The sequence below is a fragment of the Lycium ferocissimum genome, chromosome 8 (genome assembly GCF_029784015.1).
Source record: "Lycium ferocissimum isolate CSIRO_LF1 chromosome 8, AGI_CSIRO_Lferr_CH_V1, whole genome shotgun sequence".
Classification (NCBI taxonomy): Eukaryota; Viridiplantae; Streptophyta; class Magnoliopsida; order Solanales; family Solanaceae; genus Lycium; species Lycium ferocissimum.
This window is the reverse complement of record NC_081349.1, coordinates 43,190,216-43,197,545: the sequence shown is the minus strand read 5'-3', so window position 1 is coordinate 43,197,545 and position 7,330 is coordinate 43,190,216.

The following is a 7,330-nucleotide window of genomic DNA, read 5'->3' as shown; positions in this document are numbered from 1 at the left end:
CTGTATTTGGAAATAGAAAAGTACCCCAAAGGTATCACGGGCAACCAAAGAAAGACCATTGGTGCTCCCAACACACACGCAAGTATACGTGGTCGCCAAGTAATATAGTGACTTTTCAAGTCGGCTATCGTATCCACAGAGACTTATGATCAATGGTTCTACGAAAATATACTATCGCCACTAATTATGTAAGTAAATAAAAGGATGTTTGTGAAGTTACTAAATAAAGCAAAACGTAAATAACTACTACTTATTGATAGCAACCAAGGAAGCTTAATTTTCATTGAAGACAAAAAAAATATCAAGATGCTTTAATGGGATTCATTTGGTAATGAAAACATGTCTTGTAATGGAGGAATAGCTCCAGCCCAACGTAGATCTTTTGGGAAAGTCTTAATACTATTTGGAGGCCCAAATTGAAGACCAAGATTAGTTGGATTATGGCCCAAAATATGCCAAAAGAAGGAACAAGTTCAGAGAGTCCATACTTGTGTTTCTAGAAGATCATTTAATGCTATGTTGACTACATTTAATGTTTTTATTGAACAAAGTGTTGGTGGTCTTCTATGCACATTGGAACAAATGTTTGGTGGTCTTCTATGCACATTGGAACAAATGTTGGTGGTCTTCTATGCACTTTGGAACAAAGAATTGGTGGCCTTCTACGAATTTTGGAAATTGCACCTTAATTAATTTAGTTTGACCAACTTTGAAGTCTAGAATGTTCTTTATTTTCTTTAGGGTAGCAGCCACCATTTCTCCTATATATAAGGGGTGTTTTCTTTTTCATTGTAACTAAGTTTGAATATTAATAATATTAGCCTTGTGCTTGTGGAGACCTTTGAGGTTCTCTTTTGGGTTATGCCTCCGTTTGTTCTACTTTGAACCGCAACTCGGATTCTTCGATGGTAAGATTCCTTGTTTGAGTTCCCTCCCTCCATTTCTTTTTCTTCTTAATTGATTCAACTCCTTCTTTCACTATTAAACAACGTTTTAAGTATCAAATACTTGAACTTTGTGTTCTTCTTTCTCAAGAATCAAACCTTCCCCCTTTCTAATTTTCAATTCTAAAGTCTTCCGCTATCCGTGTTGTTATCAAGTGGTATCAGAGCTTTGGATGGTTGAGTATTCCTATACTCACCCGATCTATTGATTTGAATTCTAAATACCAAAAAAAAAAATCTGAAAAAAAAAACGAAAAAATAATAATACTGTAGCACGTGAACAGTAGCCAAAAAAAAGTTAGAAAAAAACTGCTCAAGTGAACAGTGACGTGAACAGTACTCTCTAAGTTTTCTTTACTTGTTCTTGATTTCTTCAATCCTTTATCTTGTGATTTGGAGACTTTAAATTATGGGGAAATCCATTGTGGTTGTTATCTCTTGAAAATCCCATTAGTTTTAAAGATTCTTCGAATTTTGTTCATCAAGGAACTCAAAAGTCACATTGAGGAATGCAAAGGTCATTACAACACATTTGTATCCAAACTCATTGATATGTTCTAAATCTTTTCTTCAAAGTGTTTATTTCTTGCATTTGTTTTCTTTACGTTCTCTTACTAGATACTTGAAGTATTTGTCCATACTTAGAGTTGTCTAGTAATTTTGTGTCGATTTCTTTGTTTCGTGCTAATTTGTTTCGTGTTTTTTTTCTCTCTCTATTTTCATTGTGTATTTCTTGTTTCCTGTCCGTTTAAGTTTTTGTTGTCCTTTTCTTTGTTTGACATAAACTCCATTCTTGAACCAAGCTTTGGAACTTACTTTGAAGTGTTTGAGTTGTTGGTTTATCAAGAACTTCGAGGCGCAACCCTTGAGTGGTAAAAGGCAGGAGTGGTGAGATTATTTGAGGGTAAAAGCCTAATAGTGTGAAATACGAGTGTTGAGAGCCACAACTTGAGTGATACACGTAAGGGAGTGTATGCGAGATCATTTTACTACTAACTGTTTTCTTTTTTTTTAAAGCATGTTTTCTACAGATTCTGAAAGCATTTGGAGTGAAGGGATGGATTATTCTAGTGAAGAAGAGTGGTAATCAGATGCAGAAGATGATAGAAGGGCATACAATGAGTCTTGTGAAGAGTATGGTGGCTACGGTGAGTCAAATAGCCAAACCTATGATGAGTCACATCAGATTTGTGATTCGAATGAAGGTAATAACATTTGGGATGATTATAGTAGTGATGAATCTTTTGATTATGATGACATTAGTTATGGTGATGAATGTGCTGATTATGTTGAAGTTGGGAGTTTGAATCCTAGTAAACCTACTCGGTAAGATCTAGTTTGGGAAAGAGTCTTAGAAGAAGACTGAGCTTACTAGAGTTAACAAGGTTTTTCAAACTAGAATGGAGGTATTGTCTAAGGTGTGTGCTACTAAGATTGACAAGAATGTTTATCATAACTTAGTTAGTGCTTACTTTGTTGAAAAAGTAGGTTTATCTTGTGTTAAGCATGCTTCACCCTACACCTTAAAAGGAGTGAAGGTAGAGAAGAGGGTGTTGGTGTCATTAACTCTTGGGAGATACAAGGATGAGGTTTGGTGTGACGTAATTCCCTTATTCACATGTCATGTCTTATTGGGAAAGCCGTGGTATCTCTATAAGAAAGTTTCATATGATCTAGAAAAGAATAGGTATTCCTTGGTGAAAGATGATGGAAAAAGAACTACCCTTGTATCTTTGTCACCTACGATTCAAGATCAATTAAAGGTAAGGAGATCAATAGAGGTGTTTGAAAAAGAAAAGGTCTGCAAGAGGGAAAACAATAGTGGGATTGGGAAGCCCAAAATTAGAGTTGATGTTACAAGTCCTCCAAGGGATAAAAGAGGGATTATAGGCAAGTATATGGGAACTTGTGATACTTATATCGTTAAAGATACCTTGCCGGGATAGAAAGGGATGATACCGCGTTGACAACCTTCTCTACACCAAACAAAAGTGAGGATGAGCGACAAAAGAAAGAGAGAAGTAAGGGTGAGAAACTCGACAACTCAAGAGAGGAAAAAGGAGAGAAAGTGATGAGTGAAGATAGTGAGTTGTCAAGAACTGGAAATGAGTGGAAAGAATTGAGTGAAGTGAGCTCAAGAGGTAAAATCGAGAGTGAACAAGTGCACTTGAGAGATGAGAAAAAAGAAGAGATTAAAAGAATTGAGTGCATAAGTGTGAGAGATTCTTGTTCAAGTTCTAACCAATTAACTCATTCTTTTTCTAGTGTTTGTGCTCCAAATGTGCAGGTTATTGAAGAAGAACCTATTGAAGTGTTGGAACAACAGTTGAAAGAAGAATTTAGCTTCAAATGGGATTTGAAAGGAGCAAAGGATGATGATTCATGGAAACAATTGCAAGTAGAAAACAAAGTTGAGCTTTGATGATCTCATGTGGTATGACCTTATCGATGATCTATTTGTAGATGCAAATGAGCCCGATCTTGTACCACATCTCATGAATCAAGAGTTTTAATTGAAGGTATAACTCAAATTGGGAGTGAACCTAACCTTTTCTGTGGTTCTTCTCAATTGAGCAATCTGCCACAATGTGATGAAAGTGAGGAACAAGCTAAGTGGAGTAAAAAAATCCAAGAAAACTTAAGAAAGGGTGAATCTTGTTCATATGTCAATGCACTAACTCTTTCTTGTTTTAGTATTACATCTCCTTTCATGCAAAAAATTGAGGATGAGCTCACTTTGACTAAGAAAAACAATCCCATTGGTCAAGGTTTTAAAGTGTGGGATAACCCGTTACGGGATGATACTAAACATGAGTTTACCGTACATTTTTGTCCACTTTGGGATTCCAATGAAAGAAGCGAGAGGTGATGAAGTTACCAATGAAGACAATGAAATACATGAAGCTTTTGGTGCCTTACATATTGACAAATTTGAGCTAGGTGCAGAATGTAGTAGCTCAAGTGTGGAAAGGGATAAGTGCTCACATGTTTCCAATTTCATAATATCTTTATCTTGTTTTGTAGATCCTTATTTGCGGAGTTCATTCCAAGCCACTTCTTAAGAAAATAACTTTTGATCCATATCTTGACCATGGTATATCGAATGGTGAGGTTAAGTTGTTTAGAAAGAGCAAATATGGTATGTTTTCTTGGTATTCATATGCTTTTGGTCTGGCTAATGATCCTTTACTGTTAAAAGAGCTTATGAATTGTGTTTTTAGTTCTTGTGTTGGAAATTACATTATTCTATTAGATGATGTAATGCTTGGATATTTAAAAGAGGTGTTTGTGCATAAAAGAACTAAGTGGGTTAAGTGGTTGCACGGTCACTACCTTGTCTTTGTTTTTACCAAATGCTTATTTCGTTTCCTTTGTTTGCTTCTTACTTATTGTGATTATCATGTTGGTTGCAGGTCAATGTCAAGATTCGAGGATGAATCTTCGTTAAGAGGGGGAGAATGATAGCAACCATCGATGCTCCAATGCATTAAGGAGCAAAAAAAAAGGTCACTGCCAAGATTCGGGATGAATCTTCTATAAGAGGGGGGAGAATGATAGCAACCAAGGAAGCTTAATTTTCATTGAAGACAAAAAAATATCAAGATGCTTTAATGGGATTCATTTGGTAATGAAAACATGTCTTGTAATGGAGGAATAGCTCCGGTAACGTAGATCTTTTGGGAAAGTCTTAATACTATTTGGAGGCCCAAATTGAAGACCAAGATTAGTTGGATTATGGCCCAAAATATGCCAAAAGAAGGAACAAGTTCAAGAATGCCATACTGTGTTTCTAGAAGATCATTTAATGCTATGTTGACTACATTTAATGTTTTTATTGAACAAAGTGTTGGTGGTCTTTATGCACATTGGAACAAATGTTTGGTGGTCTTCTATGCACATTGGAACAAATGTTGGTGATCATACATGCACTTTGGAACAAAGAATTGGTGGTCTTCTATACGGCTTGGACATTGCGCCTTAATTAATTTAGTTTGACCAACTTTGAAGTCTAGAATGTTCTTTATTTTCTTTAGGTAGCGGCCACCATTTCTCCTATATAAAGGGGTGTTTCTTTTCATTGTAACTAAGTTTGAATATTAATAATATTAGCCTTGTGCTTGTGGAGGCCTTTGAGGTTCTCTTTTGGGTTATGCCCTTTTGTTCTACTTTGAACCGCAACTCGAATTTTCGATGGTAAGATTCCTTGTTTGAGTTCCCTCCCTCCATTTCTTCTTCTTAATTGATTCAACTCCTTCTTTCACTATTAAACAACGTTTTAAGTATCAAATACTTGAACTTTGTGTTCTTCTTTCTCAAGAATCAAACCTTCCCCCTTTCTAATTTTCAATTCTAAAGTCTTCCGCTATCTGTGTTGTTATCACTTATGTGAACAATTTGTATAAACCGTGGTTATAGATTGAGTTTATCACATAAAGAAGACATTTCATGGTTACGGCACTATCGTATTCATGTTACGCATGCACTATCGTTGACTCTTATTCTTTATCGAGTTACTGATTGACATTGTTAATTTTATGACTACGAATCTCTCGAGTTCTCTAGTCACTTATTCGTATTACTTTCATGCCTATATCTCTATGGTCATGAACATTCATTCATACAAATGCATTCATACTTCTTGTATATCAACCAAGTAAGGCGAACTAGGTATATCTCTATCCTAGACTTGAATCTGCTCCCCGATACCCAAGGTTAGAATCCTACTCTGCTCAATCTTCATTCTAGCTTAGTATTCTTCTCTCGAGTTCAATCTAAGAATCAAATATATATCCTACTGGTCGCGAAGCAGTAAAATAGTCGTGCACAAGATCAAGCAAATAACTCATATGATAAATAGGATAAACGTCAACTCAAGTTCATACGATAACAACCATACTTTGGCCATAACCCCAGAACAAGGGAGCTTAGTCGCTCATAGTCGGATTATTATAGCAATTAAATTTCATGTTCGAATGAAGAAAAGATAATTTAAGAAGATAAAAAGTTCAAACCCTACGATGATAAGTCTTACTCCTAGCTCTCTGCGAAATAATACGTGATATCCTTCAAAAAACGACCAAGGGTGCTGTTTATAGTTTTGAGAAATAACTCTACATGGCCCACCAAAAATGGGTCTAAAAATTAGCATGAGTGCCCTTTTCTCTTGGGAGGTCGCTGAGCAACCCCTAAAACTTGCCAGGGCCTCACTTTGAGCCATGCTCGACAAGGTCTCCCTCTCGTTTTACACTTGGAAAAAATTCTGGATTCTTGCATTTTTTGAAGCCCATGCCACTGAGCGAGATCCAAAACATCATGCCTCGCCTTAAGCCACGCTCGGTGAGGTGGTCACTCTTCAATTTCACACTTCGCAAATTTTCTCCAACTTCTGCAATTTTGGACACCACTTTCGCTGAGCGAGGCTTAAAACTCGACTGTGCCTCGCCTTGAGCCACGCTCGGCAAGGTCACATATCAACTTTGCACTTAGCCATTTTGCTTTAACATTGTGCAAATCTTCTTCCACGTTGGGTGAGTTTTGCATGCAGTTTCCTAATTCATCCGAATTACCACGTATTTTATCCGAAATTTTTTGATTGCAACAAACACATACAATTTAGCTCGTAATGCTTAGCAATGCAAGAGATATGCGTCTAAATACGCCTAACATCAACCATCCGAAGAATGGCCAATGGATTCTTCCTCAACAAAGAAATACTTTACAAGTGGTCACCAGATTTGGGTTTGCTCCGATGTGTAGATGTTGTCAAAGCCAGAAAAATACTGGAAGAAGTACATGCCGGGACCTGTGGGCCCCATATGAATGGTTTCATGCTGGCCAAGATGACAATGGAAGGAGATTGCTGCAAATTTGTGCAAAGATGCCATCAGTGTCAAATTCATGGAGACCTAATCAGGGTCCCACCAAGTGAACTCAACGCCATGAGCTCACCTTGGCCATTCGTCGCTTGAGGCATGGACGCCACTGGACCTATCGAGCCAGCCGCCTTGAATGGACATCGATTCATTTTAGTCGCCATAGACTGCTTCACCAAATACCGTGGAAGCGACTACTATAACGGTTCGCATTTACACGGGTGCATAAAAGCTACTACAAACTTCTTGGTGCTCTTTCGGACTTTATTTTAAAAGAGTCGCCACCTAATTTTTAGAAAATTAGGAAAATTAGTGGTGAAGGGTAAATACAGTGAAAAATCCTTCGTAATCCAGAGAGGTGGTCCCCTGGGGAAGGTGTTAGGAGCAGTATTATGGATTCGTAGAATACGTTTGACCTTCTTCGAGCTTCAATGTGTGATTATGTATATTGCTTATTATGTTTGTGTAGTTTCCCGTATAAAAATATTGTCATGGCATATCATTTTAGCTTTA